The following is an 8,379-nucleotide window of genomic DNA, read 5'->3' as shown; positions in this document are numbered from 1 at the left end:
ACACACAGGAAACTGTTGAGTATAAAAACCCAGCAGCGTTGCAGTTCTTGACACAAACCGGTGCACCTGGCACCTACTACCATACCCCATTCAAAGGCACTTACATTTTTTATCTTGCCAACATTTTATGACCATTTTCCCCTTAATCTTTGTCTATGCCTTAGAGATGTGAGACCCCTGGTGCCTGTGATTGAGAATGGTGATTTAAAGGCCTTAAAGAAATAGTGAAATGCAATCCAAAGAGTCTCTTTGTACCAAATGAGGATGGATGGATTTCTCTGCACGAAGCTGCATATTACGGTCAAGAAGAATGCCTCAAGATTATATTAAGAGGTGAGGTGAAACAAAGAAAAGTGTAATTGAGAATCCTTTCTAGTTTTTAAAAACTATTTTATCTTCCTCAATCTCAGGAAGACCCTTTATCAGTACATGCTGATTGTTTTTAACGTGCTTGGGTCTGTTATATTCCCCACAGCCCATCCTGGGATAGTGAACACATGTGGTACATACAATCAGACCCCACTTCTTTGGCTGCCATCTTTCACCATGTGAATTGTGTGGAGTACCTTCTAGACAGAGGTGCAAATCCCAACATTGCCAATAACGACGGAGAAACACCACTCTTGAAAGGTAAATAACTGATTTCAAAGCTGTTCTGTCAAGAGGTTCAATAGTGAACAGTGTGATATGAAACGTAGCCAGGTTGTCTGTATGACTCAACTCTGTGTTAGCTCTGGGGCGAACACAAGTTTTGAGGTCTCAAGCTAGGTTACTGGTCATACCGGTGAAGTCCACCGCTGTTATACAATCAGTTTATGTTTTACAAACAGCAAATCCAACCAAAGTTATCTGTGTTGTTTCTCACATTCCGTTTTCAGCTTGTGTGAAGCCCAATGCAGAGATTGTAGACCACCTCCTAAAGTATGGAGCCTCAGTGCACAAGGCTTGCGTTCAGGGTGTGACACCTCTCCATGAAGCAGCCGGGCATGATAACGTGGAAATTTGCCAGATGTTGTTGGATGCCGGGGCCCAGAAGCTTAATGCAGCCAATATCTACGGGATAGACCCTTTCTTTACGGCAGCACAGAACGGGAGAGTGGAGGTGTTGTCTTTCCTGATGAGCAAAGGTAAAGTTTTCAAATTTTGACAACCAACTTTAAGATTATTTGAATTGATTATATTAAATAAGCAATATCACTTTATCCATCCTCAAATCATGTCAATAATGTCCAAAGTCATGCAGCAGGTCATGACAAGCCCTTATTGAATACACTTTTTGGGAATGCATGACCCTTTATGACTTTGAACGGCACAGTGTCTGTGTGCGAACACATACAATTGTTGATCCATGAAATAGTCCCAATGGCATGAAAATGAAATCCTACAACCCAAACTGAACCTGAAAATGTCTTCTATGTTCAAAACCTATTGGGTTTCCGAGTATCGGATGCCTATATCTTGAAGAAAGTATTCATTCCTTACAACGCCATGAATAGATTAAAAAATAACCATTAAGCATCCAGACGATCTGTTGCTGGTGGTGTTACGGTGTTGCCACTTTTCCAGGATTTCAACATTGTATTCATTTTGACTATTCTCCTGTGTATTGTAGGGGTTGATATGAACTGCCAGGCATGTGATGGGGCAACACCTTGTACGAGTCAAGTAAGAATGGTCACAAGGAAGTTGTGGAACTGCTTCTATCTCAGAAAGCAGATGCAAACCGAACAACCAAGTCTGGCCTCCTGCCTCTTCATGTTGCTGTCCAGAAAGGACATTTTGAGTGAGTGCAGTGAATTAATTGATTGGTTAATTCAAAGCATTGATTTCTCTTTGAAAAAAAAAACAATATAAGTGTGAAAAGTGATCTCTTTGCTTCCCTTTTGTAGCATTGTATCCATGCTGATCCCTGCCACAAGTAAGGCCAAAGTTCAATGCAGTGGCATCAGTCCCTCCACCTGGCTGCTGAGCACAACAGGGACTGGATTCTAGAAGTGCTTATCAAGGGAGGATATGACGTCAATCTCCAGCTGGCAGAAGACCGATCCAAAATGTATGAGGACCGTCGCAGCACAGCGCTCTACTTCGCTGTCGCCAACAACAACCTAGAAGCCGCAGAAATGCTTCTGGAGGCCGGCGCTAACCCCAACCTTGACATGTTCAACCCTCTTCTTATCGCTGTGAGGCGGGGTTGCATGGAAATGATCACAGTGCTGGTGGAGCATGGAGCTAACATGAACGCGTCCATCCTCACACACCCCTGCTCCTTCCCGGCAGTAGTCATGCTCGGTATGAAGTATTCACAAATCCTGAAGTATCTGATGGACAATGGCTGCGATGCCCTTTCCTGTTTCGACTGCACATATGGCAGCAAGCCACACCCACCCCTGAAAACTTTAAGTAGAGGCAGAGGCTTCACCGAAACTTTGCGCTACGCTACCGATGAGGACGAAGCTCCAATCAAAATGTACATCCAGGTAGGTTGGGTTAATTTGCAATACAGACAGTTTGCTGGTCTATTTGTTTCCAATTCCATCTCAGCTCAATACACCTATTATTGGCTGTTCTTTGAATCCACTTTGAACCCTTTATTTTCAGTTCTGTGAGACGATCAACGATCCGACGATAAGTTGCTGGGCTGGGCCCATCATAGACACGCTCCTGGATTATGTTGGCCATGTGAAACTCTGCTCCAGGCTGATTGAGCACCTGGATAGCAACCATGACTGGGCAGGGATCAAAGTGAAAGCAAGTAAGTGAGCTTATGACAGCGATCTCCACTAATAACAGAGCTTGGAGTATTGCATTTACCATGATATAATCATTAGGGTCTGTGTTCACTTAAGGTCAATTACCTTGAGAAATTAGCATGTATCACAAAGTTTCATGCAAATTAAGCATGGGTGTCAATGGGATATGTCTGCATAATGTCAGGTTGCTCATGAGTATTTATTTTCTAAGGTTATGCCCTTATTTTTGTACTGTTGCATACTTGTTACCTTGACTATTCTTATGTGTGTTAGCCAGATAAATATGTTGCTCTCCAATCACACAATCCCTTTAATAAGCAACTTCTTTGCACTTTCTTTCAGTGCCACCATATTCACTGATGAAGCTGTGTAGGCTGAAGATCCGTCAGCAGGTTGGAATCCCCAGACTGAGGCACATTGACACCCTGCCCCTCCCACCAATACTAATCAAGTTCCTTAACTATAAAATGGGAGATTGACTGAATGTCTCAAATCTATTTTTAATTTGTCGATTCCATGATTCATCTCCAATAAAAAAAAATGTATATTGTATAAAAGCCAAATGAGATGAAGAGGGAATGTATCTTTGCCCAGTTGCATGCTGTTTAATAGGATTGATTTGATATTTTAATGGCAAGAGTAACATTTTTAATCAAACTATTGTACATTGTATGTATACATTTAATTTTTTAGAGGTACACTCTTAGCATCTTTTTTCTATCTAGAACCTTAAGGGTTCCCGGCTGTCCCCATAGCAGAACCCTTTAAAGAACCCTTTTGGTTGCAGGAAGAACCCTTTTGGTTCCATGTAGAACCCTTTCTACAGAGGGTTTACCTGTAACCCAAAAGGTTCTACCTGGAACCAAAAGAGATTATCCTATGGGGACATCCAAAGAACCATTTTGGAACCCTTTTTCTAAGAGTGTAGAATCCTTGGGTTGGTTAGCAACAGCCACACGGACTCTTATGGCCTACTAAATTAATGTTTACCCTGCGCAGTGAGATTTTTTTTACACTAAAAGAAAGTGAAATTGCTTCGTAGATGTGACCGCATCGGAGAATGAAGCACAGCTTGAACGCTTCTTGGGCAATCAGATCAAATTATCAATACGGAACCATCTGTTTTATAATTGAAGTGATATAGTTATTTGTATTGTGTAGGTTAGTTAGTTTTGCCATTGGTGGGTGGAGCTATTTCAGTGTTTTATTTCAACTTAAAAATAGACTGAAGTAAAATGATTGATGGCTACTGCAGATTAACAATGTATTATGACTCATGCATTGCTAAATGCTATCACCAGTGCTTGCTTAAAGCATGAAAGCACAGCCATACAATGTCTAAAAACAAAAACAAACACTGTAAACGAAGTCTGAACATTTTGTTTAAAAAGTCAATTATTTTATTTGATCTACTACAGTAGTTGAGGTCAGAGTCGACGTGCATCAGGCTGTATATATCTGGTGTTCAAACAATGTAATATGAAATTAAATTATAGCTTTGATGTTGATTGGGAACTTGTAGAAAATGTACAGTCTGTGTTTTGTATTTGGAAAAAACAAAAAAATAAACAAGGTTGAGCATCTGAAAATGAGTTTGTTTTATGTGTCTGTGTATGCTTATGACATCATGTAAAAGAGGGGCGGAACAAGAATAAGGGGAAGCCTTCAGACCAAGTTGACCTTTGACCAACTCAGGTAAACAACTTACATAGCATCATCTTGTACATCATATTGACCTTTTCTTTGAAGTAAAATTTCAAACAATATCCCTTATTATAATTCAGATGAAATCTTTAAAATGCATAGCTCTACTAAACACTATTCGAATTTTTAAGGATCGACGCTGGAGATGAGAAGCAAGTTCAGGGAGTGAACATTTACTGGAAAATGGACATCAAACCAAAACAAGAACAGTGTATGGACAGGGGGAACGAAACAACATAAAGACAATAATGCTGACACGGGGAACCAACTGAAGAACAGGGCTCTGTTCTAGGCCCTCTCCTATTCTCGCTATACACCAAGTCACTTGGCTCTGTCATAACCTCACATGGTCTCTCCTATCATTGCTATGCAGACGACACACAATTAATCTTCTCCTTTCCCCCTTCTGATGACCAGGTGGGCGACCGCACTCTCTGCATGTCTGGCAGACATATCAGTGTGGATGACAGATCACCACCTCAAGCTGAACCTCGGCAAGACGGAGCTGCTCTTCCTCCCGGGGAAGGACTGCCCGTTCCATGATCTCGCCATCACGGTTGACAACTCCATTGTGTCCTCCTCCCAGAGCGCTAAGAACCTTGGCGTGATCCTGGACAATACCCTGTCGTTCTCAACCAACATCATGGCGGTGGCCCGTTCCTGTAGGTTCATGCTCTACAACATCCGCAGAGTACGACCCTGCCTCACACAGGAAGCTGCGCAGGTCCTAATCCAGGCACTTGTCATCTCCCGTCTGGATTACTGCAACTCGCTGTTGGCTGGGCTCCCTGCCTGTGCCATTAAACCCTACAACTCATCCAGAACGCCGCAGCCCGTCTGGTGTTCAACCTTCCCAAGTTCTCTCACGTCACCCCGCTCCTCCGCTCTCTCCACTGGCTTCCAGTTGAAGCTCGCATCCGCTACAAGACCATGGTGCCTGCCTACGGAGCTGTGAGGGGAACGTGCACCGCAGTACCTCCAGGCTCTGATCAGGCCCTACACCCAAGCAAGGGCACTGCGTTCATCCACCTCTGGCCTGCTCGCCTCCCCCTACCATTGAGGAAGTACAGTTCCCGCTCAGCCCAGTCAAAACTGTTCGCTGCTCTGGCCCCCCAATGGTGGAACAAACTCCCTCACGACGCCAGGACAGCGGAGTCAATCACCACCTTCTGGAGACACCTGAAACCCCACCTCTTCAAGGAATACCTAGGATAGGATAAGTAATCCTTCTCACCACCCCCCTTAATGATTTAGATGCACTATTGTAAAGTGGCTGTTCCACTGGATGTCAGAAGGTGAATTCACCAATTTGTAAGTCGCTCTGGATAAGAGCGTCTGCTAAATGACTTAAATGTAAATGTAAATGTAAATATAGAAGGGCAATCAATAAAGTAATGGTGTCCAGGTGAGTCCAATATTGCGCAGCTGCACGTCATGATGGTGACAGGTGTGCGTAATGAAGGGCAGCCTGGCGCCCTCGAGTGCCAGAGGGGAGAGCGGGAGCAGGCGTGACAGAAATACCATCGTGAAGTATTTCAGGAATGTCTCGTGTCATCTTGGGAGACACAAACAAGTTTGCTAACACTTCCTCAGTTACCTGTTATGTAACACATTATAAATACATTATTGATATTTATGCATGTATAAAGGTGAGTTTGTTTTAAGGAACTATTAGTGCAATATAGGACTTGCTATGAACCTGTTTTGCAATAACTTGATCTGTTGAGCCAGTCCTTGCAATCAGTTTCATCTCGAATAATGGTTTTATTCTCCAGACTCCAAGCAGCAAACCAAGTGGCAGGGTGGCCAATAATATATCAAACAAGAACTGTGACTTTTAGCTACAGTTATGTTGCCTGTAGCATCATTTCCTGTTTTTCATATCATCATTCTAATAAATGTGTTCATTGTTACAGGAGGAGTTTCAGTTTTTAAGAACCGGGTTACACCTTGCCTGAATTGATTCTGGGAAATGCTTCTCTATGCAAGCTTCAAACATCCTACCCAATTAACAATAGTTGGTCCCACAGTCACCACCTCTTTGCATATTAAGGCTACCCTGCAATGAGTTTCACCACGTTGATTCCTTTACTGCTAGTATGCAAGGTTCATCTGGCACCAGTGTGTTCCTTGTTTGCACCCAGTTTCAAAATGCCTTGATCACACTGACAGCGTCTTTGCATTTTGGTACACCAGAAGTACATACATTTCCAATGGAACGCTGCGTTTGCCTTGCAGCATTGCAATGCAGAGGCAGTTGAAGTGCGTTATGTGTGGTGCATACATTGGATTTATCGAACATATGCATCAAACTGTATGCATAGAATGCTTGACAGAAATGGTAGCAGAAGGAGAATGTTGAACTTTTGTTGCACACATACCCAGATGATAATCCGTACCATTTTGCACAATGACACTGTCGGTGTGATTGAGGGGTAACACTTTTACTATGGTTGTTGAAACAGTACAGATCTCAAAATCTCATTATCTGTGTTTGTTGACACCAGTTGACCCTCAAGGACAGGTTTTACTATGGATGCTTCCCATCCATGTACTTTTGGGGGATTTTCAGGCTCATTGTCAAATCAAATCAAATCAAATTTATTTATATAGCCCTTCGTACATCAGCTGATATCTCAAAATGCTGTACAGAAACCCAGCCTAAAACCCCAAACAGCAAGCAATGCAGGTGTAGAAGCACGGTGGCTAGGAAAAACTCCCTAGAAAAGCCAAAACCTAGGAAGAAACCTAGAGAGGAACCAGGCTATGTGGGGTGGCCAGTCCTCTTCTGGCTGTGCCGGTAGAGATTATAACAGAACATGGCCAAGATGTTCAAATGTTCATAAATGACCAGCATGGTCGAATAATAATAAGGCAGAACAGTTGAAACTGGAGCAGCAGCACGGCCAGGTGGACTGGGGACAGCAAGGGAGTCATCATGTCAAGTAGTCCTGGGGCATGGTCCTAGGGCTCAGGTCAGTTGAAACTGGAGCAGCAGCACGGCCAGGTGGACTGGGGACAGCAAGGAGTCATCATGTCAGGTAGTCCTGGGGCATGGTCCTAGGGCTCCAGGTCCTCCGAGAGAGAGAAGGAGAGAATTAGAGAACGCACACTTAGATTCACACAGGACACCGAATTGGACAGGAGAAGTACTCCAGATATAACAAACTGACCCCAGCCCCCTGACACATAAACTACTGCAGCATAAATACTGGAGGCTGAGACAGGAGGGGTCAGGAGACACTGTGGCCCCACCCGAGGACACCCCCGGACAGGGCCAAACAGGAAGGATATAACCCCACCCACTTTGCCAAAGCACAGCCCCCACACCACTGGAGGGATATCTTCAACCACCAACTTACCATCCTGAGACAAAGCTGGAGTAAGCCCGCAAGATCTCCGCCACGGCACAACCCAGGGGGGGCGCCAACCCAGACAGGATGACCACATCAGTGAATCAACCCACTCAGGTGACGCACCCCCTCCAGGGACGGCATGAGAGAGCCCCAGCAAGCCAGTGACTCAGCCCCGGCCAGGCAGAGACAGCAAGGGTGGTTCGCTGTTCCAGAGCCTTTCCGTTCACCTTCCCACTCCTGGGCCAGACTACACCTCAATCATATGACCTACTGAAGAGATGAGTCTTCAGTAACTTAAAGGCTGAGACCGAGTTTGCGTCTGGACATGGGCAGGGCAGACCGTTCCATAAAATGGAGCCTATAGGAGAAAGCCCTGCCTCCAGCTGTTTGCTTAGAAATTCTAGGGACAATTAGGAGGCCTGCGTCTTGTGACCGTAGCGTACGTGCAGGTATGTACGTGTGACCAAATCAGAGAGATAGGTAGAGCAAGCCCATGCAATGCTTTGTAGGTTAGCAGTAAAACCTTGAAATCAGCCCTTGCTTTGACAGGAAGCCAGTGTAGGGAGGCT

At 44.3% G+C, this 8,379-nt stretch overlaps 1 pseudogene; it reads left to right on the top strand.

Moving 5' to 3' along the window:
- Window positions 1-210: 210 nt before the first annotated feature.
- Window positions 211-3,229, top strand: LOC135529102 (ankyrin repeat and SOCS box protein 2-like; annotated as a pseudogene).
- Window positions 3,230-8,379: the final 5,150 nt, after the last annotated feature.

The sequence above is a fragment of the Oncorhynchus masou genome, unplaced genomic scaffold (assembly GCF_036934945.1).
Source record: "Oncorhynchus masou masou isolate Uvic2021 unplaced genomic scaffold, UVic_Omas_1.1 unplaced_scaffold_10966, whole genome shotgun sequence".
Classification (NCBI taxonomy): domain Eukaryota; kingdom Metazoa; phylum Chordata; class Actinopteri; order Salmoniformes; family Salmonidae; genus Oncorhynchus; species Oncorhynchus masou.
This window is presented reverse-complemented; position numbering and strand designations above follow the sequence as displayed.